Source organism: Pogona vitticeps, chromosome 4 (assembly GCF_051106095.1).
Source record: "Pogona vitticeps strain Pit_001003342236 chromosome 4, PviZW2.1, whole genome shotgun sequence".
Taxonomy (NCBI): Eukaryota; Metazoa; Chordata; class Lepidosauria; order Squamata; family Agamidae; genus Pogona; species Pogona vitticeps.
Window position 1 is genome coordinate 188,135,788 of NC_135786.1, and position 27,960 is coordinate 188,163,747.

Here is a 27,960-nt window from a genome sequence, read left to right on the forward strand (position 1 = left end):
TTTAGGCTGGGAAGATCCACCATAGACCAGGGTCTTATTTTACACCACCTGGCATCTAAATACTTTGCCCTTAAAGGTGGTGCTCTATATGCAGCCTTCATAGACTTCAAATCTGCTTTTGATCTCATACCAAGGGAACGCCTTTGGACTAAATTTGAGATCACAAGTATTGATAAACGGCTTCTTCTGTTAATGCGGCGACTTCATGAAAATACACATTTGCGGGTTCTTTGTAACTCCGTGGGGATCTTATCCAACCAGGTCTCTGTACTTAATGGGGTGAGACAAGGATGCATACTAGCCCCCACATTGTTCAATTTCTATATCAATGGCTTGGTTGGAAATTTAAGTAACCCCAACTTTCACCAACCAAAACTTGCCTCTCGCCCAATTTCAACTCTACTTTATGCTGATGATGCCGTTCTATTGTCAACTACGTGTGTGGGATTTAGAAGACTTCTGAGATCCTTCTCCACCTACTGTAATGAAGAACAACTAATAATTAACTATGCTAAAACCAAGATTATGGTGGTGAGTAGAAGGAGAATAAAACACAAATGGTCTCTAAATGGTCACCCTGTAGAGCAAGTAGCATGCTATAAATACCTTGGCATAGTTTTTCACTCTTCAGGATCCTGGGTTACTCATGTAAACCACGCTGCAATGAATGCCCAGAAAAATACTGTGGCAATAACAAGATTTTTTCATACTGTTGGGGGTAAACATGTACCTTCGGTATTACAAGTTTTCAAGACCAGGACTATATCACAAATGCTTTATGGTTCTCAACTGTTCGCCTATGCTAATTTACGACCTCTGGAGATTGTTCAGACCAAGTTTGTGAGAGCCATCCTTGGAGTCCCACCTTGTACTTCCAATGTGGCTCTCCGCTTAGAGGTCGGGTTAAAATCCATTAAAGCACAGGCTAAAGTCCTTATGCTGATATACTGGATTAAACTGATCTTTTCATTAGAAGGCTTGGCCCCACTGATCCTACTAGATTCTTTTCAGTCGGAGTGGAAGAAGCACATAACAGAAGAGATATTGAAAATTGGCTTTTCCCCCAGTATACTTATAGCAATGGGTCTTACAGATGCCATTAAAGCGGTGAAGTTAAGGGTATGGGACATTGAATTACAGGACCATGTTGGCCAGTTAGGGAAATATAACTTCCTTAAGAAATCTGCCTTTATCACCTCCTCGTACTTAGCCAGCACTATGTCATCTAAAGCCATAAGGGCTTTTACGCTAGCTAGGCTTAACGTACTACCTTCTAAGCTTCTGGAGGGAAGATTTCGAGGTTTGCCTGCATCAGATTGTCTCTGCCCCTGTAATAGTGATAAAGTTGAAACAGTTGGTCATGTTCTTCTTTTTTGTACCTGTTATCGGGATCTTCGCATGGAGCTTCTATCATCTATTATCTGTAAATCTCCTGGGAGATCAGAGGAGGATTATGTGCAGTGGCTACTCTCTGACAGTACCCCTTATATTACTAGACAAGTGGCCAAATTCTGTGCTGCAGCAATGGTTATTCGTAAACAGATGTTTGGGTAGGTGATTTTAGATCGACAATATAATATTTTTAATACAACACTATCTGTGGTTTTATCTATATCAAGGATATATTATGTTATTAATTGGAAATAAGGGTTTGTTTTATCATGTTTTAATGGAATTTTATTACCCTGCTCGACTTTCCTAAACAATAATTGTATGTATCTATTTTATACTGTTCTGGTTTTACTGGTCTTTGACCGTAATAAAGTATACCTACCTACCTACCAAGCTAATGTCTCGTGTCTTTATTCCGGGGTTGGGGTGGCAAGGGTTAGCCCGCCGCCGGGTCCGCGGACTTCATGCGAGCGGGCGGGGTTTGCCACCCACCCTGGAAGAAGACGAGGCACCGCAGGACCCGGAAGTAGTTGGGGGGGAGAGCGTCTTTATAAACGCTGCTCCCTCCTGCGTCAGCCTCTCTTTGCATTGCGGCACCCACCCACCCGCCCTATATTCTAGTGTGATTTTTGGTCGCCTATTTTGGGGCCGGATAGGAATTTTTGACCTTCATCCTGATTGGCCTTGGATGGGGGGATTTTTCGCCTATCCCACACTAGACCAGGGTTGTTGGCATTTGGGGGATATTCGTTCTGGTCACACTGGCGGGTAGTGCGGAAATAACCGGTATTTCGGTGTGTCCCAAGGGGTAAATCAAGTAAGCTAACAGCGCATCTGACCTTCCGGCATTGCGGATCGTGCGATCACAGTGCCTGTGGGGGGAGGACGCGCTGGGCCACTCACAGACCAACAGACATCAGTTAAAGATGTCTTGAGGTCTGGGGGTGTTTATTAGCGGCTAGACAGGATCCGACGGTTGGTTGACCGAAGGAGCTTGGCGGCCGGGGACTCGCCCTTTGTTGTTCAATGGGGTATAAATACCCCAATTTTACGGTTTTCCGCACTACAGCAGGCCCCCATATATATATCTTATTTGGCCGAAAGGCAAGTTATTTGAATTTATTAAGTTAAATAAAAGTGTGGCCCGCATTAACCCAAGCTAATGTCTCGTGTCTTTATTCCGGGGTTGGGGTGGCAATGATGCAGGTGAAGATTCTCACCCCTAACTGTCTGCACACAGTATTTCCATCCTGACTGGCTCCAAACCTCACTCCATCGCACTCTTCCTATGCTCAGAGGAAGGTATTATTTCTGCATTCATTTGAATGATATTAGCATTCCATCTGTGATCCTTGCACTATTAAGATTTCTGGTGACAATCAGACTTCTAAGTGGATTGAGCTAAATACATTGAACAAAGACACCTCCAGTCTAGCCCATTCAATATGAAAAGTTTGCAGGGCATGGAGCTGTTATAAGCAGGAACGTTGGAGTGGAGCTAGCATGGACAACACTCCCAGAATATATTTGCAGAGGTGGTAAAATAAAATTAATGTTGTGGTATACAAACAGTTCACATGAGAACTTGGCATTTGACCCTGAATGTGAAACAAGCCAGGTATTAGAAAATGGCATTTGAAAAAATATGTCAGACAGTCGCTATCGGCAACAATACTTAGAAACTGTGGAAAAGCAATAACAAACAAAATCAAATTGTTGCAGTTCTTTGCCCCTTGGACAAAATTTGTCAACCTTGTTTTTCAGCTGCTGCTCTCCTGCCAAAACTGGGGAAACAAGGAAGGTGCAATGGTATTGATGTTGCCAAAACAGGGTAGAAAATGAGCGCCGATCATTCACTCCTAACATTTCCTTCAGCAGAGGACAATTGACAAGTGCTGACAGTTTCAGAAAGTTTACATAGGGATGATGAATGCCAAAGATGTACAATAAATAGGGCCACTGCAGGATTTAATGTCTGGATTTGAAGCTCCAATTCTTATTAGAAAAGGTCACCCATTGTCCTCGTACCAATGATTGATGCGAGCACTAGTATCTTTATGTAGTATATCCACAATAGGTGCTTTGTAAGTGACTGTTCATCACATCAAACCCTACCAAGGTCTCACACTCCACATGAATCTCAATGTGTTTTTCTTTAGAAACATTCTACTACCACCTAACTCTTAAGCAGGCTTGTGTGGGCTGACCTTCTGGGAGAGTGTTTAACTGGGGAACCTAAAGAACACTTTAGGACAATTTTCCCCAGCAGGTTTGCTGGAATTTATGTTCTTTGCTACAGTACATCTGTGTATGAGGCAAATTGCTAAATCCATGTGACAGTACTATACAGGCAGTGTCAAAATTTTAAGCAATTTCATTATGATGTTCTTCAGGATACAGCTGCTTAAGGGCCTCTATGGAAATATAAAAGGCAGAGACATTCTTATTTCTCACTTAATTAGAGGAAAAAGGTGAATATTGTGAGAGACACCATCTCTCTCTTTCTTTCTCTCTCTCTCTCTCTCTCTCTCTCTCACACACACACACACACACACACACACAGAGAGAGAGAGAGAGAGAGAGAGAGAGAGAGAGAGAGAAGAAAACCAGCAATGCCTTGGTGTGAAAAGGTAAAGGTAAAGGTTCCCCTTGACAATTTTTGTCCAGTCGTGTTCGACTGCTCCCATGGCATATGTGAGGAATCTACAAAGAGAGGTGGATAAACCTTTTGCAACTTTAAAATATAGAAACCCCTGTTCTTTAATATGGCAATGAAACAGCTATTTTCTTTCACTCCTTCCTGTTGCATTACAAACAAAATCAGTCAAGATTTCTATGTAAAATACACGAATCCACCCGCTCTCTTTTAATAAGATTGTATCCTTCTCTCATTGACTACCACTAACTTGTCCTCTAATCCCTTTGCCTCAACTAGAAGCTGCAATACTCTGCTGCTACACATACAGAATTCAGACTTTATCTGTGATATATTATCATACTAGTGGAAAAGACCATTGATTCTGCCACACTGCATCATGCAAAGGCTGTGATGAAAGCAAACATTGCAGATATATTTTCACGCAACATATGGTAACACAGAGAGACATGTGTAGCTAGCCGTGCCAGAACCACCCGTGCTTGATGATAAAAATCATTCCATTACTTGGGAGCAACCATTGTGAGAAGACCCTTTCTCTTGTATGCATCAATCACATTTCTATCACAGTCGAGAAACAGAGAAGTCTCCTCTTTCAGAGCAGATCTCAGAATGCATTAGTACACCAACATTTACAGGCACTAAAAAGTCAATCTTAACTTTCCATAGATAGAAAGGGACATTCTTATCCCCCATCCCCATGTCCTCACACTTTTACTCATGGAGGGAAGTGATTCCAAAGTGGAAATTCGCTGCCCTCTATATACATTCCCTGTGTGTGGCGAAATGCCAACAGGTGATGTCATTCCTGCCTGTCCATCACAGAAGCTCAAAAGGGAGGAGCCAAGGATAGGATAGGAGGGGCAGAGTTAGAGAGACAGAGAGTCAGAGAGACAGGTGGAGATGTGAAATGGCAGTTAGGGTTTAGAAGTGAGAAGAAGAGGGTTAGAGAATTGAGCTGAGGGTTTTAGGAGAGGGAATTGAGAAGGTTAAGCAGGAATGAAGTTATATGTACTATAAGAGAGATATTGATCAAAAGTACAGTGGTGCCTCGCTTAACAAGCACACCGTTTAATGATGAATCCGCATAGCGACACATTTTTTGCGATTGCTAATGCGATCACATTGTGATGTTTTAGGTGGCAAAACATCGCACTGCGATGATCGGTAAGCGTTTCGCTTACCGATCTTCGCACTGCGATGTTTAGAAAATAGCTGATCGGCAGTTCCAAAATGGCCACCAGATCAACAAAATGGCTGCCTGCTGCGGTTTCGCGCCGATTCCTCGCTTACCGAGGCGGCAAAAATGGTGGCCCTATGGAGGATTCCCGCTTAGCGGTGAGTTTTTCCCCAATAGGAATGCATTGAACAGAGTTTAATGCGTTCCTATGGGTTCCCCTCCCCCCCGCATAGTGACAGATCCGGATATCAACATTAATTCTGGAATGGATTAACGTCGCTATGCGGGGCACCACTGTATACAGTAGTTTGGAATAAAAGTGATTGCACACATAATCCAATCTGTGTTAATGTCTGAAACAGTTCATACGTGGTTTACCTTTATGATTTACTTGACAATAAAAGAATATTTGTTATTTAAACCTCTGATTCCTAAATTCAATAACCCTTAGTTTTGGCAGCACACGTGTATAACATAATTGGTATTAAGAGAATACCTGGTGGCACCGTGAAGTAAATAGGGTGTGATCCCTTGTGAGGGCCAAATAAATAGGGGCAACAAGGTTGATCACCACACTGTGTGACTGGACACCTTAATTTTGCAGGTTCTGGCTAATGAACAGCAGCCAACTTGCTGCCCTCCTTGACAAAAAGGCTAATGGAGAGGATGAAGCTAATCCTGATAAGTAATCGAGGATTTATAACTCGTAATTTTGGTAAATAATTGTGGATCTTTAACTCCTGAATAGACTTTGGAAAAACAGGCAGATTCAGCCTATACTCAGATCAGAATGTCCACCTATGGCTGCACAAAGTGCTGGAATGCTAATAAGCAAATTTCATTGTGTATGTAAAATAAAAACTTATAAGAGATCATGACAACTCCCAGTACTTTTAATAAATCTTATTGGTGCACAATATAACAACCATTTAAAAGCACCTTTTAAAAGGTAAAAAAGGGCAATACCCCTCATTACACCTTTCCTGGCATCCCATCACTTATCAAAACTCTGCCTTGAACAGAAGATCTCACTTATTTGAGAAAAAAAATTGAAATACCTCAGTTATATTGGGATATAACTGACTGAGATCCCTTAAAATTACCCTGAACATTCAGATAGTCTAAAGCTGGTTGGTCTTATTTCTTCACCCCTGAATCTTGCAAATGGGTTAGAGCAAGACTATATGTTAGCAAACGGTGCAGGTCACCCAGACCAAACTTAAACAGATTTGAGTACAAATATGACAGGTGAGTGACTTAAATAGGCAATATAATGCTTATGAATGGCAATTCCCAAATAAAGACTTTTGTTATCTAGAAGCCTTTTGAAAATGGGAAGTGCTAATTTGTTTAACCACATTGCAGCTCAAGGTGTCAGTGAAAACCTGTGTCTGATACTTAGCAGTTCATCAGTGACTCAGACTTGACTCTGTGTCTATTTGCCACTGAAGGGCAGAAATTCGAACCAGGTGTCTATATATTTAACATCTTCTGAAATGAATGAGGACATCCATATATAATCACAATGCAACACTTCTTGCTGACCTCTCTGAATAATTTAAGCATCTCTTAAGTTCCTGACCATCTTCCATATCCAGTCTTCTGTTGACTTTGGAATGCATCCTAGTTTTTCAGTGAGTGAAATAATAATTAGACAGAATATGATGATAACATCACAGATTCACATACCTGTCATAATTAGAAAGCAGATGTTGTTATATGCTGTCAAGTCTTTTGTTTTAATTTATGGTAAGGTAATCCTATGAATTAATGTCTTCCAAAAGGGCCTGTCATTAACTGCCCTGCTCAGGTCTTTAAGACTAAAAGCCTTGGCTTCCTTTGTTGAGTCAATTGTTCTCATGGTCTTCCTCTTTTCCTCTCGCCTTCAACTGTTCCTAGCTTTATTATCTTTTCCAACAGGCCTTGTTGGAAAAGATCTCATGATGTGCCCAAAATACAACTGACTCTGCTTTGTCCTTTTGTAGTCCCAGAGAATTGTCAGGACCATATGCAGGGGAGTGGTATCAGGAGACAGATATCTAGTTGTCCCGTGTGCTCCCAGAGGCATCTGGTGGGGCCACTGTGAGATACAGATGGACCCTTGGCCTGATCCAGCAGGACTCTTCATATGGTCTTATGTTTTTCTTTCTGGTGGGCCAGAGTATCCACAAAGCTATTCTCCAGCACCATATTTCAAACAGATACATTTATTGTCTGTCAGTTTTCTTCAGTTTTTAAACTTATACAATCAGAAATACAATAGTGGGGATGATCTTAGCCTTGGTCTCCAGTGACACATACTTACACTTGACAACCTTCTCTTATTTTTTCATTGCTGTTTTTCTGAATCTCATTGTTTTCTGGCTTTTTCGGCTGCAGTCTACATTTGTATAGACTATTGAAGCAAACTGTAGAAAATCCTTAATGCCACTTACTTCATTGTCAACTTTATAGTTACATAATTGTTTTGTAGTCACAATTTCTGTCTTTTTAATGTTGAACATTAATACTGACTTCACTCATTCATTTTTAACCTTAATCATATTCATTTCATGTCATTGCTATATTATGCTATCAATATGGTGTCACCTGCCTGTCTTAAACTACTGATGTTTTTCCACCAGTTTCCACTCCTCCTTCACCAGAGTTTGATTCAGATTTTCCTATGATATGTTCTACATATAAATTTAACAGATTAGGATATCAAATGCACCTTATCTGTCACCTGTGGAAACCATTTCCCTTCTCCATATTCTCTCCTAACTCTAGCCTCTCTTCCAGAGTATCAGTTATGCATCAGGACAATTAAATGTTGTGGCACACCCATTTATTTTACAATAGTCCTTTCATGATCTACACAGTCAATGGCTACATTGCAATTTATGAAGTACAAAGTGATTTTCTTCTGAAATTCCTTGGCAAGCTCCACTGACCAACAAATATTTACAATATGATATCTACTGAATCCAGCTTGAACATCTGGTACTGCTTGCTCTGATCTGAAAGACTACTGAAAGACTTTTGAGTTGCCATACTTTAGACCATAGTTCCCCAGATGGACTCATTGAAGTGCATGATCCTTTCTAAAATATGAGTATTTCACTTTTTGTAAAAAATGAAGTCACTAGAAGCTCATGTACATGTAAGAAGACAAGAAATGACACCACACACACATTATATAGCCTTACCTTAAAAGAGAGCAACTGCTTTATTTCTTTTTTGGATTTCTTTTTCTTTTTTGAGCAAGGTGTCCAGAGGCTGCATGTACAGCCATGGTATTGGTTTAATGGATCATTCTGAAAACAAAGAAAACAAATCTTAAAGCTTGCATTAGGACAGTAGTTCCCAATTTTGGGTAACTAAGGTGTTCTTGGACTGCAATACTCAGAAGCCTTCACCACCAAGATGTGCTGCCCAGGGCTTCTGGGAGTTGAAGTCCAAGAATGTCTGGAGGCCCAAGGTTGGGGACCATTGCTTTAGGGGATACAGCATCAAGACTAATATGTCTGGCTGGTACCACTAATTGCTGTTTAGGATCATGTATGCAAAGAAAGGAAGGAAGAGGCAATGGATTAGAAGAGTATAAACATCAAAATGGAGGTGAAATGCCTTCAGGAAAGAAAAGCTTTTACCTAACATTCTATAAAGTCTTTCAAATATATCTTCCATTAAAATGAGATTAGTTCCTATAGAAGCAACATGCTACTGAATATGTATAGGACTTATTTAGTACAATTTAGAGATATCAAGAACCTGTCAGATTCAAATCAATCCTGTAAGTAAAGTACATCAGTAATTGCCAGTTGATGAAACTAGTATGGATTTTTTTAATGGTAGGAGAACAGGGGGAAAATTATCATTAACATTCACATTGAATTATTCAAGGAATAAATTATTGATTATCAGTCCTTTAGAAGTGAATAGACTCTCAAGATTTTTAGACATTTGTCAGATAAAGAAGTGGCATTAGAACTGAAAGATGACTTGGAGTTTTTAAAAGATGCTTTCATGTTTTAGTTAGACCAGAATTTTATCCTGCTAGCAAAGGACAGACATTAAGTTATTTGTTTTGAGTTAGAAAGAAAATAGAATATAGGCACATGGCTTTTATTCTTCTCTTCTTTACTTCCCTCACTCAGCTCTTGCTGGGTCAAGCTCCATGTGTCATTCATGATTTTGTACTATCTTTTTAATATATTGGATTATGGGATATTTCTGAGCCTGTTTATATCACTGTTTTCTCATATGCCCACAGGACTACGTGGTTTGACCAGAGATGGGGCAAATTTAACCACTATATTCACGAAGGCTTTCACGGCCGGGATCTAATGGTTGTTGTGGGTTTTTCAGGCTCTTTGGCCATGTTCTGAAGGTTGTTCTTCCTAACGTTTCGCCAGTCTCTGTGGCCGGCATCTTCAGAGGGCAGCAACCTGTGCTCTGGTGTAGTTATGCAAATTAGGTTGCACATAATGCAGTACAACAAATACACAAATGCACATTACACTGTTTGAAAGAAGCATTTTTGCCCCATGAGTGAGAAACAGGATGCAGAACTAGTCTACAGTAATAACATTGGTTGGAATTAGTGTTTCTGTTGTATGGACTGCTGCAACTAACTGGCAAGGTGCCAAGGCAGATCTCAGTTGTGCAATCACACATGTGATCAAGCATGGGACTGAGACGTGCCCCAGCACTTCAACAATTAGCCACATCAAGTTATTAAACATTTATGTCAACACATCGCATGATTGGATTTTGACCAATAGAACAGCATTGGAAGCTTAAGAGGTGTTTTGCAAAACATTATTCCTTGACTGTATGATGTGAAATGTAAGCAGAAATTATTTCTCTACTATTAACTACTTAGATGAATTTGTCCCCTTCTCACTCACACTTGGAAAGAAGGTCATACTGGAATGTGATATATTTATATGGATATATTTATTGCTATTTTCTTTTATGGCAGTAGGTCTACCTTTTTCATATAAGGAAATAAGTCATTGGCTGAAATTCTGTTGCAGAACATAAGCCAAGTCTTAAGTTTTGGTCAGTTCTCCACTGGTAGATAAGGAGTCACTGCTGCAATTCTCAGAGGCAAATGTGTATACTGACTTGTGTGTGTGTGTGTGTGTGTGTGTGTGTGTGTGTGTGTGTGTGTGTGTGTGTGTGTGTGTGTGTGTGTGTGTGTGTGTGTGTGTGTGTGTGTGTGTGTGTGTGTGTAAGTAAGTAAGTAAACACCCTGAGAATTCAAGAATTCAGCAAGAAGTCTTTATTTATTGGTGAGGAAAAGACCAAAACTTATGATTCTCCTATGTTACACAACAGGATTTTGGACATTGTGTAATTTGGAAGGGGTTAGATGGTTGTGAGCATGGAAAGGCTGTAATAAAGCCAAAGAAAACCCCTCAGTGTGGAAGTGTTCTTCACTTCAGCAGTTTAATCTGATAGGAGAAGAGTCATCCACTCAAATTCTGTGCCTGTTCTTAGTATCAGAATAAACTGGCAGAGGGACTGGTTTGTTTTTTTAAATGGGCAAAAGTCCTGTGGTGTTTAGCCCAAATCTAAAACATCTGTGCCAAAATGGTCATCCTCACTGCTGCCGCCACTGCTGCCTCGACTGCTGCTACTGTACCACCTCAGGCTCCCTGCGGCCACTGCTACTGCCACCGCTGCCTCCATCCAGGCACGTCCACTTTACTGGATGGAAAAGGTGGGGGAGGAGGACGAGAGGAAAAAGGGTGGAAATGGAAATAAGGGACAATGGGGAAGGTGGGGGATGTATGGATAGATGACTCATGGATCAGTAGGTGGGTGAGGGGACAGGCAAGTGAGGGCAAGCAAGTGAGGGCAAGCAACTAGGTGGGAAAGGGGATGAGCAAGTGAGGGAAGTGACCACGTAGGCAAAGGGACAGTTTAGTAGGTGAGGGGGCAAGTGGCCAAGGGGGGGTGACTGGGCAGGCAAGGGGGTGAATGAGTGAGGGGGAATTGGAGGTGAAGGGGCAATCAGGCAGGTGAGAGGTGAGCAAATGGAGGGCAACTGGGCAGGCGAAGGGGAGAGTGGGTGAGTGGCAATCAAGAAGAGCCAGAAGGATGATTGGGCAGGTGGACAAAAGAGCAAGGGAGGATGACTGGGCTGGCAGGTGGGTGAGCAAGCGAGGGTGGTGAGCAGGTGGGCACTGGCCTTTTCAGCAAGTGGGGTGCTTTTATATATTTTTTAAAATTCCTACTATCTTGTATAGCACTGTATCAGATAGCAGGGATTCAATTTCAGTGAATCAGTTCCACATCTGCCTCTGGCAAAGGAGCAGAAAAACTCACTCCCCTTGCACAGTGCTCTGCATGTAGATGTACCTTGTGAGATAAAATTTAAGTTTTCTTTTTTGTTTGTTTGTTTTTAGGAGAACCCAGTACAACAGCAGGTTTTATTTCCAGTAGAACTGAGCCCTTTGTTGCTCAGCTGGGCAGTGGCCCAGAACCACTGATTAAAGGTTTCCTTTGGTGGTTTCACGGTGTAAGGGACTCATACACAATGCAACAATACCCTGTGTACTCTGAAATCTCCAAAATAAGCCTTTAGTCTGTGGTGATTTGCCACTACTGGCTATGTTATCTCCATTGCACAAGGAGAGCCATGTGACAGTATTTCAGTCATTATGTTGTAAGTATTGTTATACAGTTAGAAGACATAAACCCCTGTAGAGTCACTGGATTCACATGTACCTTTTTGATCCATCTATACTGCAAATGAGAAACAAATCTCACAAAACCTTTTTCCTATTGAGCCCCCTCAACCCAGAAGACTTAGAAAGACAGGCTCCCAGTATTTTAATGAGCACAATGGTTTTCTCCCTAAAGCATTTTGTTTCAAATCAGAAACCCATATGGCCATCTGCATGTGCCTTGCCAGAAGCTGCCATATTGATAAATAGAGATTTCTGTGGCAGTCATACATGGATTCTAATATTGACATTTACTCTAGTACACATTTCTGGGGCCTAAGAGAATGACATGCAAACTGCTACTTGGAAGATTAGAGGTATATTGATTTAATTTTTAGACATAATTATAAAAGCCTCTTGTTCTCTATTTCTGAAAACATTTTCAAAGCTCTTCTTGTTCATCTTGCCCAAGTGTAATCCTGCTGGGAATGTTGATGCCTTTTGCTGCAATTTAATGATTCTGACTATTAAGATATTTGCTTTCATGAAGACAAATTGCCTTACGCTGACTAGAGCTGGAGATCAGACTACCAAGTGTCAAGGCAGGCCTTACTGAGGCTTATCTAGAGTTGGAGTCTGTCAGCACTAGAGAGTAGATGTTTCCAGTTAATAGACTGATGGCTCAAAAAAGCTGAATTCACATAAGCTAGAAAAGGAGAGTTATGTTGTGTAGGAGGTAGGAGAGTTCCTACCGTGTTTCCCCGAAAATAAGACAGGGCCTTATATTAATTTTTGCTCCAAAAATGCATTAGGGCTTATTTTCAAGGGATGATTTTCCCCCATTTAGAACAATCAACATTTATTCAAATACAGTCATGTCATCTTCTTCTGGTTGCTGCACAATGCTGCACAATGGTGGAGGGTGGGGTTTCACTTAACTGGGGCTTATTTTGGGGGTAGGGCTTATATTACGAGCATCCTGAAAAATCATACTAGGACTTATTTTTAGGTTAGGTCTTATTTTTGGGGAAACAGGGTAAACAAGACTAATACTGCTTCAACAGGAGTCTAAATGCAATGGAGCACATCAATTGCACAACATACAGCACCTGCTGAGTTCACCATCTCACCATTTAGCTTAAGTATTTAGTCTTGCACTCTAGTGTTAAGGAGTGGTCTCCCAGCATAATTGTGTTTTCTCCATTGAAAGCTTTCATAAGAAGACAGTGAGGGACTTTGATTGTTTCACAGATTCTGCTCCTCATGAAGAGTAAGAACTCAAGGAAGAGGCAAGCATTAAGCCTTTTGCTTTTGTTCTCTAAAGATGAAAGGGGCAGCCACAGTTCTTAACAACTGTAAATGAGATAGCTAGAACTAGAACTCCTGTCCCCATTGTATTTACAGTATCTAATTAACACAAGCTTTCTTATTTTCTTCAAAAGCAGTATGGATATGTTTCCTTTAAGCAAGAGGAAGTGAACTTAGGAAATCATTCCAAGTTCAAAAAGGCTAAATCCACAATTTATTTTTCTTCCTTTATCACTGCATGTGTATTCTCCAACAGGGGAGACCCAGAGTGTCAGCCAATCTAGTTAATGTTTGCTAGACAATCACTTCTATGCCTGTAGCATGGATGTCAATGTCAGTGTGAAATTTTCTAAAAAGACAATATTTTATAGCAGGGCTTGGGACCATGTGGCCATCTGGATATTGGCGGTCCACATCTCCCATCATACCTTCCTATTCTTCCTGAAGCAACTATGAGTCGTAACATCTTACATATGGAAAACTATAACTTCCCTTATCCTGTTTACAAGGTTCCACCCTTGACCTTTTGTTCATGAATGTGTTTTGCTCTTCCTAATACGGACACTAATAATAAAAATAATTGTGTGTTGTCAACTCAGTGCAGACTTACCGCAACACTTTTTGGAGTTTTCTAGATAGAAAGTACTGAGAAGTAGTTTACCATTCGCTTCTTCTGGGGTCTTCCTGGGACTATGCAGCTTGTCCAATGTCATACAGGCTGGCTCTTTTGAGATGCACAGTGGGAAATTGAACTCCCAATCTCTTGCTCTTTTCTGTAAATATACAGTTTTCTCATATAATCTTCATGGTTTCAAGTAGTTAAAAATGTAATTTTCTATTATAATGAATTTATAACTCCTTAGGCAACTTTTTTTTTTAAGAGTGGGGCCAAGAAAAATTCTTTTTCTCAGAATCCTCTAGCTAGCCAGTGTACTTGTGATGGCCATCCTATTCTGGAAGTGATCGCCCCAAAATTAACAGTGGTCTAATAGAAGTATTTTCTACCCTTGATGGTACAACATGTTCAAATTCAAGGCATGTCTAAATTCAGTGGGCTAACTAAACCCTAACTGAATCTGGGCTATATGTGTGCTTATGTGGTGACCATGTGGGGAAGCAAAGAGCCAAGGGTGCACACAGGGCACGCATGGATCCCTCATGCTAAATCCATCATTTGTGTGGTTAACATGTTAACATTAGAAAGACATGATGGCAGTGACATGATAACTGGGGAAAGGAAATGGAGTGCATCAATGGCATATATGGAAAACACTGAGCTTGTTTCAAAAGAGGAAGCTGGTTCAACACACACCCCTTCCTAAAGCCTAAGACTTCTCCTGCTGACTGCAATTGTTGAGGCACTGGGGTGGGTCTCTGAGTAAGGTCACCAAGCTGTATTTCCTTGCAGCCAGTGTAGCATTTGACTTAGCTGCAGTGTGAAGTGAGGGACTTGCATTGGTGTAGCATATTGCTGGGCTTTCCATTCTCAAATGTTCTATGTGTACATGCATGCTGATAGATGTCTGGGGTTTTATATCGGTTTTTGAGTGGTTACAATGTTAGAGCATGTATATCTTCCCCAATGTTAGAGCATGTCTATCTTCATCTTTTTCTTTTCTTGTTGGTGGGGTGATGGTTCTACAGTATTTATGAGAAAATTCTTCTGTCTGTTTCTGCCTGTCAATTAAAAGAGAGAAGCAACCCTTACAACTTATAGGTATTTGGTTCCAGCCACTGGATGGACAGTCGCCGTCCTGGAACAGTGTAGCTGTTGTTTGCCCTCCGTCCCGGAGGACGCGAGACTCTTACGGGTCATGTGAGTTGGTAAGGAGGGCGAGCACGTCTATTTAAAGGGGCACTTGCCCTTGCGTCACCTTCTTTCCTCCAGGCAACAAAAGGGAAGGAGTGTTGGTGGCTAAGGAAAAGAGCGTTTGCGGTTTGAGGTGACGAAGGAGGCAGCGGTGGAGTTTACTGATGGGAGGGCAGCTTTCCGCTCCCTTCAGTGGAGAAGGGTTGTTGGCAATTTCAGTGGTGAATTTTGGTCACACGGGTGGGTAGTGCAGAAAAACAGGTAGTCTTGGTGTGTCCCATTTGTAATACAGGTAAGCCAATAGCGCATCCGACCTCCTGGCTCTGCAGATCATGCGATTACACTTCCGGACCAACAATCATCAATTAAAGATGTCTTGAGGTCTGGGGTGTTTATTAGTGGCTGACCGGGTTCCTGCTGTCTCTAAGATCGCTGGAACCTGGGGTCGGGAATTCGCCCATTGACTGATTAAGAGGTATTTGGATACCCTGCCTTTACCTCTTCCTGCAATACAGCATGCCCCCTCCTTTGATGATGTTGGCTGTATACAAGTGAATATGATTTAATAAAGTGTGGCCCGTATTTAATCCATACCACTGTCTCGCATCTTTCTTACGGGACTGGGTGGGCAGTGTTTCTCATGTGTTTTTCCTCCCAAATATTTGAAAATGTACATAGATAGGCCAGTTGGGGGTTTCTCCAAAATGGTACAGGGCAAATTAGGTTTAAATCCTACACCCTTATAGAGGAACATATCATGGGGAAAGCGGACAGTAAACAGCCCTATTTCATCACTAAGTATGTAATTTGCAAAATCACACTGTATTAAACTGTACAATTCTAAGGTAGAACACTGTCAGTAGTTGCAACAATATATTTTTACAGGCATGTGGAAGGTAGGATATCTTACAGATGAAGCCAATATGGTATAAATAGAAGAGCTGATAAAGTTTTTGTCACCATAAAATAAATCATCATTATAAGAAACAAGGACTGAGTTCCACAGAGCAGTAACATAACTGCCAACTCTTTTGATAATCAATGATTAAAGTACAGAGCAGTGTAATGTTTAGTTTAACCTTGATGATTTTATGACAAAGCTCGAAAAAAAAAGTGGAGGATGGAAAGTTATCTACCAAATTGGTAATGTCGATAAATTATGATGCACTGTGTTCTCCTCCCTCAGCCTGGAGTCCTTCACATAAGCTAATTATTGCAGATATAGCCCAAGGAATTGTTGCAAACATCAGTGGCTATAATACTATTGCGAGTTTTCACAGAAGTCAAAGTCAAATTGTGTGTGCTACAGCAACAAATTGCAGCTAATTAACAACACGTTGGTCATGTGCTTGGTAACATGTCCAGTTGTGTCACTGGTACCTAATTAAGTATCTACATTTTTTTTGCCATGAGTTAGGTGATTTTACTTACTTCCTATAAAATCCCAGTACGATTATAGCCATTGAATTTATCCTACAACAGATTTCGTTCTTTTTTTTTTAACCCTCTCAATTTTATGAATGTGAGATATTGTGTTTCTGTATCCATGATTCAAAATTCCAGGAAATGGCCCGATAGCGCTGCACAATACCATGCCCATATTGCCAGCAAGAAAAAGGATGCTAAGCTTAACAAAGCAAAGGGCATTGACAACACCAATGGCAAAAATCAAGATGGTCTACAATGCTCACTGCCATTCACAAAGTGACATCATGCAAGGGAAAATCCCAGAACCTGACTTTTTTTCTCCAGTTAACTGCTGGATGTGGACAACCATTATCTTTCAAGATATGCAATTTAAACTTCAAGTTTAAGTTTATACAATCTATTTTAAATCTAGGGATGTTCATAGCTGCCTACTTTGAACAGGAGGAAGAGGTTTACTTTTAAAAAACTCAAAAACCCTTTGCCCAAACTTTCCCAAGTGTCACATATATCAAGAGCAAGAGAAGTCTGCTACGTCTGTGCCAAATTTGATGCTGATCCAAAGTCCAGCTTCAAAGTTTTGTGGGTTTTTTTTGTTTGGGCTGCCCCAATTTTTAGAATTGCCTTGTAGAAGGTTGATTTGCTCTGCTGCACACTAATATCAATGCACTCTCACGCAGCAAATATTTCTGTTGTGATAGATACCTAGTGCATGGAGTTTGTCAGGCTGCGCTACATAAAAAGTGGGGAGGAGTGTACTTTCATAAGAATCCAGTGAGTGAGGTCATAACATTTATGTTAAATTCAGTATTTGCACACAATTATGACATTTGCGTTTTCAATAAAATGTTTAGTCACAGGCCAAGAAACAATGCATTTCCTAACATGCTCAGAGGATCTGTGAATTGTCAGTCACAATATTTTGTTAAGCAAAGTGGCCATTCTTTTTCTGTTTGATAAGTCATATTCATGGATGATGGAAGGCTCATTGTCGCATACAGGAAGTTTTTTCAACCAAGAAAATGTTAGCCAGATATGCACTTGTTCAGCTGTGTTCTTTTGCACAGAATTTCCATGTCAGTTGCATACATGAATACTATACAAGCAGTGTCGTCCTCAGGGTCAGCATGAAAAGGATTATATTCAAAGGAAAATCAAAAGCAAGGATTGCATCAAATGTTAAGGCTAAGGTGTACATTTCTCTTACATTGGTCTTCCCTGTTATTCACTCCAGGCAGGCAAATCTTTCATTTCTCTTTTGTCTTTCACATGTCCAAGACCTCACACATATTGACAAAACCATATTATCTCCCAAGTAACTACAAAAGTGAAGCAAGTTAATTTGCAACTACAGATTGAAGAAGGTCCAGGTTAGAATCAACAGACATAGGAGCAACACTGATTCAAGATGCAAAATCAATATCTCCTAGTGAGGCCCTAAGATGTAAAAAGAAACACCTCAAATCTGTATACTGGGAGTTTACAGATCTGGACAATACAATGAACTTAAGTTAAATTTTAATTAACCCTGTTCCCGCCTCTTTTTTTCTGGATAGTTGCCATTTTTTAAATGGACGTTTTCCACAGTAATAGGTTAATTACCATTCCCCCACCCCCCCAACGCAAAAGTGTGGTCAACATTTCACAGCAGTCATTAAAACCCAGCATAATAAGCCTACACCTCCTCACAACTATACAAATGCTTAGTTCCTGCAGACAGCACTATTAAAGAATTACATTCATTAGAGTTTATTGTTGAAACTGGAGCATATGCCAAACAAAATGAATTGGCGCTTTGTACTAGCTTACAAAACTGCCAGGCAGCTCAACTAAATCCTTTTTATCAGTATGGAATTTGAGATGATGGCAGTGCTAGTCAGAAATTAAGCGGGTGCCTTTTGCTTTTTGTTCCTGTGACTTGATTGCCAGCCGCATGTTATCTTGCCCATCGCACCTGATAGCTCACCAGGGTGCAGGGGTTTTACACTGTTCAGTGAAAAAGGAAATAATAAAAATAATTAATGATCCATTCATGCCTGCCAGTTTTGAAGAGGTTACTTACCTGGTGCTTTGAAGCATTCCAAGACCATTTGACACTGCTGTCTCCTCCTGCCAAGCCTGTGTGTTTTCATAAGCCTACTCCACACTGCACAAATACATCCTTGGTTTCCCAATTGTTCACCAGCACAACCTGTCAAGGCAGATCTTCCACTCAATTTACAATATCCGCAGATGTTCCTCAGGATTTAGCATTTGGTGTGCTCCTTCCATAAGGGCTGTAATCGTTTACTCACAGAGTAAGATCCTGGCTCACATTTGTTGGCCAATGGCAGAGGTAGCAACAATCCAACTGCGGAATATTGTTCTGCTTCACAATACTGTTGAATTTTAATGACTGTGGAAAAGGGCACTACTAGGGAGTGGATGCCTTACCGTGTGAGCTGTCTTACTTCTACTATGATAAAAATGAATGTCCTTTTGCTCTCGCAAATTGCTGCATAAACAATTACAGTTATCCATTTGAGAGAAAACTATCAAAAGTGTAGGGCTGTAACTTATGTGATGTAATGTACCATTAAGTCAGAAATGACCTATAGCGATCCTAGTTGGGCATCCAATGTCAGTGAAATATTTAATGAGTGGTTTTACCAGTGCCAACCCTGTCCCTGCAAGTTTTCGTAGCAAACTGAGTACCTATGGCTATGTTATGTACCTATGGCTATGCTAGAGCAATTAGGGCCTTTCACCAAGTACCGACATTGAGAGTACAGTTGTGCCTTGCTTACAAACATCCCAACTGATGACAGTTTCGAGTTACGACCAGCTCTGGCCGCAGAATTTTCCTTTGACTTGCGGCTGGAGCTTCCAGATATGAACAGAAAAAGGCAGGCGGAAAAGACAGGAAATTCAAACTGCTAACCATTGGTAGGCGCAGAGGCTGCTTCTTTGTAGTTCTTTCACCACAATGGTTAGAGTGAGTGCGATTGGAGGAGGCTTCAGACTGCCTGGTAAGGTAAGGTGTTGCTTTCTGCTTTTTAAAAAATTGTTCTGGGTGAGTTTTGCAGTGTGGTTTTGGGCTGGGGGGTTATGTTTCAGTGCTGTGATGGGTCTTGGGGGGGTTTGTTTGTTTGTTGGGTTTTTTCCCCCATTTCTGACGGGTCTTGTGGGGTTTGGTTGTTTTGGTGTTTTTTTTCCTTTCTGATGGGTCTTGGGGGGTTGCTTGCCTTTTGCCCCCCCCATTTCCGATGGGTTATAGGGGGTTTGCTTGCTTTTTGCTCCCCCCCCATTTCCAATGGGTCTTGCGGGGTTTGGTTGCTTTTGGGTTTCTTTCCCCATTTCCAATGGGTCTTGCATAATCTGCTTGCTTTTTGCTTTGCTTTCTTTGCATTTCCAATGGTTCTTGCATGAGCTGCTTGCTTTTTGCTTTGCTTTCTTTGCATTTCCGATGTGTCTTGCACGCTTCACTTGATTTTCTCACACACACCCTTCAGCAAGAAGGGATTAATCGTGTTTCCAATGGGTCTTGCAATGATTTTTTGTGTGTGTGATTTTTTTTTCTTCAGCCGGAATGGATTAATTGCATTTCAATGCATTTGTATGGGAAATGTTACTTTGACTTACGACCATTTTGAGTTATGACTGGAGTTCGGGAACCAAATAAGTTTGTAAGTCAAGGCATCACTGTATGCTAAATCTAGAGGTGAAGCTATTTATTAGGAAAATATCTGTCCTATTTACTTTCCCTTTTTGAAAGCATAAACATTCTTTTTCTCTTGGAAGATATAAGTGCTGCCAGCTCTACCTGGATTGATGCATGGCCCCTGCACCATCCTGTGATCCATGGACTTAACACCAGCAGTTTCAAATAAAGAGGATATTGAGACTTGGGTGGGGATTTCGACATTACTTCATTCTCACAATTGGTCAGCTCTAGAGCTGATTACCATCACTAGCCCTGTTTCAGTCTTGGGTTGCTCCACACCCCAAGGTAAGAGCACTGGGATGTAAGAGTCTCTAGTCTTATTTAGTGATGGGCACAAATAATGTCAAATTGTCCTAAGTCATCAGTGCAGCACCACAGGTGCATTGCATTCCCTGCCCCCATCACCCCCACTCACCAGCCAGTGTGTGTTGTCCATTCCCTCCCCACCACACAATCTTCCAGTTCTGGCAGGAGCATGGATTTTCCTTCTCTGCCTCCACCAGCAGCTACCCACTCTGATGAGGAGGCAGGGCAGGGATTCCTTCAGTGCTGTCTGTGACTGGCCAAAGGCACCATCTACAGTGTTCCCTTTTCAGGAGAACACCATCTTCTCCACCTCCTTTTTCATGGGGGTTGAACACACCCATGCCTCATAGTACAATTGATGAGACATGGTTCTGCTTGCCCTAGGTGCCAAAATGGCTGGATTATAGCTGTAGTAGTTGATGGTCTTCATGACACCTCCCTCATTATCAGAAGGACAATATCACTTTTATTTCTAGGATGCAGTTGCCTTCTCACATGTCTGGATCTCACTGATCTGGATGCCCTTTAATAGGCAGCAGATAGTTCTTCAGCTTCGTGTATATATCCACTTTTATGGCTTGTCTGACTTACTCTAACAAGAAGTTATGGATGGGTTCACACAGACATTCCCTCTCATTTTCACTGGGTGGGGCTCTGCCCCTCACATACATGCCTTCACACATGCACATGCACCTCTACCCTCCATGAGGTTTCATCATGACCAGAATTATGTTTGTTTGTTCAGTCGTTTAGTCGTGTCCGACTCTTCGTGACCCCATGGGCCAGAGCACGCCAGGCCCTCCTATCCTCCACTGCCTCCCGGAGTTGTGTCAAATTCATGTTGGTTGCTTCGATGACACTGTCCAACCATCTCATCCTCGGTCGTCCCCTTCTCCTCTTGCCTTCACACTTTCCCAACATCAAAGTCTTTTCCAAGGAGTCTTCTCTTCTCATGAGATGGCCAAAGTACTGGAGCCTCAGCTTCAGGATCTGTCCTTCCAATGAGCACTCAGGGTTGATTTCCTTTAGAATTGATAGGTTTGTTCTCTTTGCAGTCCATGGCATGGAATCAAAGAAAACTGAAGTTGGAAGGGGCCTACAAGGCTCAATGAAGAAATACAATCGAAGTATATCTCCCAGGTGATTATCTAAGTTTTTCTTGAATGACTCTAGTGTTGGAGCACTCACCAATTCCCAAGATAACTGGTTCCACTGTCATACTGTTCTAACAGGAATTTTTCCTGATATTCAATCAAAATCTGGCTTCCTTTAACTTGAGCCCATTGTTGCATGTCCTGCACTCTGGGATGATTGAGAACAGATCTTGCCCCTCCTCTGTATGACAGCCTTCCAAATATTTGAAAAGTGCTATCATATCATCCCTCAATCTTCTTTTCTTAAGGCTAAACATGCCCAATTCTTTCAGCCTTTCCTTGGTTTCCAGCCCCCTGATCATCCTTGTCACCCTCCTCTGAACTTGTTCCAATTTGTTAGCATCCTTCTTGAAGTGTGATGTCCAGAAATAGACAGAATACTCAAGGTGAGGCCTAACCAGTGCTGAATAGAAAGAGACTACCAACTTGCGGGACTTGGAAACTATACTTCTATTAATGCAGCCCAAAATAGCATTTGTCTTTTTTGTAGCTGCATCACACTGTTGGCTCATATTAGCTTGTGATCTAGGACAATTCCAAGATCCTTCTTGCTCATAGTTTTGCTGAGCCAGGTATCCCCCATCTTGTAACAGTGCAATTGATTTCTTTTTCCAAGGTGCAGTACTTTGCACTTATCCCTGCTGAATTTCATTCTGTTGCTCTTGGCCCAGTGCTCTATCCTATCAAGATCATTTTGAATTTTGTTTCTGTCTTCTAGTGTATTAGCTATTCCATCCAATTTGGTTTCATCTGCAAGCATTCCCCGCACTCCCTCATCCAAGTCATTAATAAAAATATTGAAGAGCACCAGGCCCAGGACTGAGCCTTGGTGTACCCCACTTTTTTCAAGGGGTAGTCCTTTGGGCAGGAAGGCTCCATAACGTATCCAGTCTGTAGCCTAGATTTTGAAGGGCATCAATTGTGAAGAAACAGAAAATAGGGATAGGAGCACATCTTGAAAATTCAGGCATTTCTGCCAGAGAAGCCTTCAGGGCTACGTAGGTCAGCTTGTTCTCTGGTACTGTGCTAACTGGAAAATGACTTCAGCTATGTGAAGGGAGTGCTCTTCTCTTTGTAAACATTCAAAGGAACCTGAAGTCTGATTGGTAGACCATCTCAAAGGATGTGCAGCTTAATGTATAAAAAGGACTTCAGAGGTTACTTTAGTTGGGTTAACCAATTTATCTTAGGAGATGCTATGCTCAGTTGCTATGTTATTGTGCTGTGCCAGGATGAATTCACTCTGTGCATGCTCCAAGGCCATGATGATGCTACACTAATATGTGAATATTAGGTAGATTAGCTAGCTTTCTTATTTGAAGTGCTTAACCTTGTGGATTTTGGGGAACTCCCTGAAAGCATGGCTGTAGTCAAAGGACAGACTGGAGTGTTGAGAGGCACTGACATCAGGAAGATTTCCCAGCCATCAGCACATTTGACTCTCCTGGGTTTCCCTACTCAAGGATCAACAGGAAAGTGTTGCTGAGCAGTTAGAGAAAGAATCCCAGCACAATGTCACACCAAGCACATCATATACTTCAGTTCTGGAGATGGGTATTTGTATTTGTATCCCTGGGGATACGAATACAAATTTCTGCAATAATTTGTAACCATAGCTGTCATCTTCCAAATCCCTATATTTTAATTTATGAACAAATACCTCAATGTGCTATTGGTATTCCCTTTCAGTTTTCAAGCTTATCATCTGTTTGCATTCAGAAAATGGGTCAAGTTGCATCTGCTGTCCTCATTAATTTTACCTGCCGCTAACTGTGTTAAGAACTTCATCTGATAATCCACAGCAGCCATTAGTCTCCAGGCTGCCCTTATGTTCTGGGGTTTTATGGCCAAATCTATATTTGCTGCATATTCGCAGACAAGCAAGGGTGACTTTTATCTCTCTGAAAGACTCCAAGACAACTGATTGGTCTTGATGTCCCAGTTTCAGAATAACAAAGGTGCTCCCTTTTTATGAATGCATCACAGTTCGCCACTCAGAATTTTAGCAGGACAGAATGAAGACTGTTTTCAGCTCTAGGGTGTTCCAGAAAGCAGAATTTCAGGAAACTGAGGAGACTGTTAAAAGTAAGACTGGAGTAACCCATGACCAGCAAGGGAACATTTCACACACAAAAGGACTTAGCTCCATACAAAACACATTCTCCAGCAATTTCAGTATTTTTTCTGGAGAACGGCAAAATGGAACAAAATGTTCACCTGCTCAGAATAAGGGCACTTCTTTCTTCACTCTGAGCTGATTTTTCTTGACATTCAGAGCCAAATCTGATTAGATGCATGAAGATATGTTTCACAGTAACTGAAATCACCTCAGAAAGAACCACCTATTTTTTTTTAAAAAAATGATGATAACAAAGCTGTAAACCGGAGGCAAGCAGCACATTAAAAAGGTAAATAAAGGGAGGTTTCTGTGAAATTTCCCCCTTCTCTTCCTTCATTAATATGTGGCACATTCCTACCTTTAAAAAGGACTTTTCCTGCAAACTCTTTCCAGGTCTCATTTCACTGTCAGAACAAGTTGGATTGAAACCTTTAAGCACCAGTTCCTGTGTCCCTCCCTCACCTCCCTTCACTTTGCATGTCAGGAGTCAGGACTATTGATATAGGAAGTAAGCCATGATTAATGGAGTCATTTCCAAATTCTTATAACCTAGAGCAGAGGTTCCCGAACTTTTTCCACTCATGGCTCCCCTGAGTGGCGGCGGAGGCACAGGAAGAGCAGCAAGGGGCGCTGTGCGGAACAGGAAACAAAGAAGCAGGAAGGAGCCAGAGCCAGCCAGAAGCACAGCAGCAGCACTACAGGATTGGGGGGGGGGGGGGAACAAAGAAAAACTTCTGCATTGCTCCTCCCTGGTTCGGCAGCACCCTGGGGAGCTGCGGCGTGTTGGGAGGGATGAGAGGGCACTGTGGCACACACTTTGAGAAGCTTGGGCCTGGGGATCAAACCAGTTTTTAAAAGCCATTTAAAAACTTGGCTCTTTAGGCAGGCCTTCCCTCCAGTCAATTAACTGATCTTTATTCTTTCTCTTTTTTAATTATCTCATCTTGGCAATGATTTACACAAGCGTTAAAATTTGATGTTTTAAATGTTTTATTATTTTGTTATTGTGATGTTTTTATCACGTATGTAAGCCACCTCGAGTAGACTTTGTCTGGGGGTAAAATAAAAGTAAAAAGTACTCAAGCTTTTCATTTGGAAGCACACTAGAGTTCCAGTAACAAGATGCCTCAGAGGTTTGAGCCTAAGCAATCAGTTTTGCAAATGAATCTCATGTTTACCTTTGGATGACAAACCACACAACAAAGCAAGCTAATTTGCCAGATAGAGGAAAATGTCTGTGATGTCAAACAGGTCCCCTAAGGCAGTGGTCCCCAACCTTGGGCCTCCAGATGTTCTTGGACTACAACTCCCAGAAGCCTTCACCAGCACCTCTGCTGGCCAGATTTCTGGGAGTTGAAGTCCAAGAACATCTGGAGGCCCAAGGTTGGGGACCACTGCCCTAAGGAATCTCTGCTTCTGATGACTTGCCAATTCTATCTTCTTTGTTCTAGGATTTTACATGTGTGAGAGCAGTGTTTAAATTTTAAAAATGCACACATGACACTCATAGCTGAAACATGTATTTTAGCATTTCGTCCCTCCTGTTTCATGCCTGTCTCCAGCATCATTAAATAAATAAAGAGCAGTGTCATTTTGGTGTGGATATTCTCAGTCATTTTTTACTTCGGTTTCTGTTCCCAGTCAGTTTTTACTTCAGTCTCAAGAGTTCCTTTATTGCTCAAATGGTTCCTTTTTTAAGCTGCTAGGAGAAGAATTAAGCTGCCTTCAAGAGTGGGAGAGCTTTGGCTGCTAAGCCAATTGTTATTAGAAGGATGTCAAGGAAAGGTGTCACATCTCATAAAGTTTGAATGTGTTCTCCTCTTGTGCCATGTCAGAGCTGGAAAATGAGTTGGGAAGGGTATAGATGAAGACTGCCAGGATATCTCTGCCGGGCTGGGCAACTGAGTCCTTCTTTCCTATGCTATAGGTTCATTTAGATCCTTTGTGATTCTCAAGAGCTTAATTCGAGGCTTACAGTACCAATGAATTAAAGTAATAAAAAGGCAGAATGCATTTTCATTTTCTGTTTTTAATGATTGAAATAACTAAAGTTTTTCCAGATCAGATCTTTGATGACTCTAATCTATTTTCCCACAGGTTTCTTTACATCAGCAAAACACTGAACATGCTAGAGTTGCTGGGATACACAGAGAAGTCTCCCATATTATAGAGAAAATGCACATATTACAAAGAGAGTAAAGACTGAGTGTTTGGAAAGCTATCTATCTAGAGAAAGCCATACAAATAACCTAATTCTTGATGGAGTCCCACCTTATTGGTTACAGAAGATGAAGTAAGCAGTTTTACTGAAGATTTCCTTAGTATGTTAAATCAAGAATTGTCATTTTAATCACCCCTCCATTCCATTTTAACAGATCCTTACTAAAGCCCACTTGTCTGGTGCATTTCAACTACAGTACTACACAGACTCTGCTAGGCAATCTGCCAGATGTCTTTTACAACTGATCATCACAAGACTTGAATGAGGTACCTTGATAACATAGCTCAAGTGCTTATGCTTCATATAGTCTTGATCAATTTTAACAGTTTGTGAATATTAGATTTGATGTTGCTGAATGACAGCAAATTAGGTCTCAACTTCCTGCATACAATAACAAATCAGTGGGTTGAAAACCTTACTACTTATGCTTTTGTTCCAATTAGTGAACTTTAGCATCCCAGTATTATTTACCAACAGAGATTTGAGTAATCCAATCCAATCTAATTCAATACATAACAATCTGATCCAATCCATCATTTTTATGGATTAACCACTCATGCTAAACCGCACAACATAAGTAACAGAAAGAAAATAGGGATAGGGACATATACAGTACAATTTATCCAGTCAATCAGTCAAGTCTCATGCATGTTTTAATCACCCATGTGCTAAATTTTTAATAAAATGAATGGTGCCATTGTGGTGCTAGTTATGCAATGGGTGGCCACACTGAAACACAAGGTTTTCAGAGTAGAGATTCTTGAGCCTGACATTGAATAAGCAAAATACTTATGTCCACCATACAGTAGTTTTTGTACAAGGTTCTACAAGGTGACTCCATCTCCTCCTTCATTAAACATATTTTTATCCATCATTTTTAGTATGAATGTCAGCTTTGAAAACTGAGCACCTTTTTTAATGAGCAAAAATGTCTTTTGGGGCTTTGGAGAAGATGTGAATCCCTATTAGAAAAGCTTCAAACATAAGATTTCCTGATTGATTTGGAATGACCTTCTGTTTCTTAAAATCTGGACTGAATAAGAATCTCCAGCTGTATAGTTGGATTCAGAGTGCTGTTCAACCACAACCTCTTCCTTTTGATCTGCAGTACATATTATCTAGCACATCCATAATGAACTAACATTGACTGTTACCTACATTGTTATGTTACATAGACCAGTCCTGAGTCATTGACCTTAACCAAGAGGACAGTAATATTTTACCATCAGATACCACTTCTGTTCATTTGAGCCCAGTTAGTATAACTAAGCATGTATCAAAAACTTTCATTCATGTGAAGTGCCAGTACCCCAGTATTAATAAAGTTGAAGCAATGGAAATCTATTGCAAAACAAATTTGACAAAAGAATTTGACCACCAGTAGTTAATGAGAACTTCTCTATTGTATAATGTTACAAAATTGTCAATACAAAGCAAGGAGCTTGACCAGAAGCATTTTTTTATCTTAAGACAGTCTGCTAACACCATGGCTGAAAAAGCTATAATCAATGATCCAGTGAGACGTGGTGATGCTGTGGGATAAACCGCAGAAGCCTGTGCTGCAGGGTCAGAAGATCAGCAGTTGTAAGATCGAATCCATGCAATGGAGTGAGTACCCATCGCTTGTCCCAGCTCCCACCAACCTAGTGGTTCGAAAGCATGCAAATGCAAGTAGATAAATAGGGATCACCTCAGTGGGAAGGTAACAGTGTTCCGTGTCTAAGTCGCACTGGTCATGTGACCATGGAAGATTGTCTTCAGACAAAATGCTGGCTCTATGGCTTGGAAATGGGGATGAGCACCATCCCCTAGAGTCAAACACAACTGGACAAAAAATGTCATGGGGAACCTTTACCTTTACCTTTAATGATCCAGTAAATAAAGTATGCTGTCTTATAACTATATGCACAGTTTGGGGATTTACAAAGTTAACATCCTTGGAATATTAACTGTGCAATGAACCACGATGTTCATACACACCTTTCTTCTCTATTAGGAGAATTATCAGGGGGTGGGGTCAGAGAACA